The sequence below is a fragment of the Humulus lupulus genome, chromosome 9 (assembly GCF_963169125.1).
Source record: "Humulus lupulus chromosome 9, drHumLupu1.1, whole genome shotgun sequence".
NCBI lineage: Eukaryota > Viridiplantae > Streptophyta > Magnoliopsida > Rosales > Cannabaceae > Humulus > Humulus lupulus.
Window position 1 is genome coordinate 183,489,083 of NC_084801.1, and position 1,299 is coordinate 183,490,381.

Consider the following 1,299-nt stretch of genomic DNA (forward strand, 5'->3'; position numbering starts at 1 on the left):
ACAGTTGCACCCTGTACAGGTATATGACATGCATGGTTTGATATTGAGGCGTGTTGGTTGATATATGTGAACATGGATTGCATATTAAATGCTAATGAATGCTGACTACCTGTTTAAGACACTGACTAGTCAGGGACCGACTCTAAAGTCGATGATCACGCGTTGAATGGCCCTATGGCATTAATGCGGGACCGACCCTAAGGTCGAAGAACTTATAAGCGCTTGCCTGGTCTACGACCAGATGTCTATAGCCAAGGTGTACGACCCCGGTGACCGTTAGTCACGTGGCTAAGGGACGTTGTCCATAGCTTCGACTCTAGAGTCGTGAGGAAGGTTACGTTGGTGACTAATCACCATGCACCTGTCCTGGTCGAACATATGAAAGAATCACTTAACCGTTAAGCCCTGGTGACCCTATCGTTGCATGGCTAGAGGGAGCGATGCTCACTATCGTGGCTTTTGGCTAATGTCATCTATTTGTTTGGACTGAGAGTCCTGAAGGGTTATAGTGATCGTTGTTGATATTATATCATGTTTTATTGTGTTTTCTTGCTGGGCCTTGGCTCATGGGTGCTATGTGGTGCAGGTAAAGGAAAGGAAAAGCTTGGCCAGCCTTGAGTGGAGAGCTTGGGCGATGTGATGTACATACAGGGCCGCTTGACCGCCACAGTCAAGGAGTTCTCAGAGGGACTAGGGGTTTACCCTGTTTTTGCCGCTTAGGCCGGCGGAGTTTGTAAATTTGGAACTGTAGCGACTCTTTTGTATTACGAACTATTTGAAAACGTTTTGAAAGGCTCATGAGCAGTTTATTTACTTAATGAAATGTACCATTTCCTTTTTGCTGGTTTTTCACCTTAACCTGATATTAACACTTAGATCACGTTTTTAACCAAAGGACTCGGGTAGCGGGTCAAATTTCCGGTTCACCGTTCACCGTAACTGTTCTGGGGTAACCAGGGCGTTACACACCTGGTTTCCGTATGCCTCACTTATCAAAGTTCAACGGGGACGGAGATCCGTCGGACCACTTAGGGATGTTCAACACCCTAATGATGGCCCATAACATTGGCCTGGAGCTGAGATGCTTGATCTTCCCTTCCACACTGACCGGACCTGCCCGACAGTGGTTCAAGCAAAGTAAAAGACAGTCAATCAGCTCCTGGAAGACCTTCTCAGCTGACTTCAAAAGGGCATTCCGCGCCTCCTAGGCCGCCCGTGTTCAGGCCGACTCCCTGGCGAATGTGAGACAGCAGCCCGGCGAAACGCTGAAGGCCTACCTGAGCAGATTCGCGAACTTCG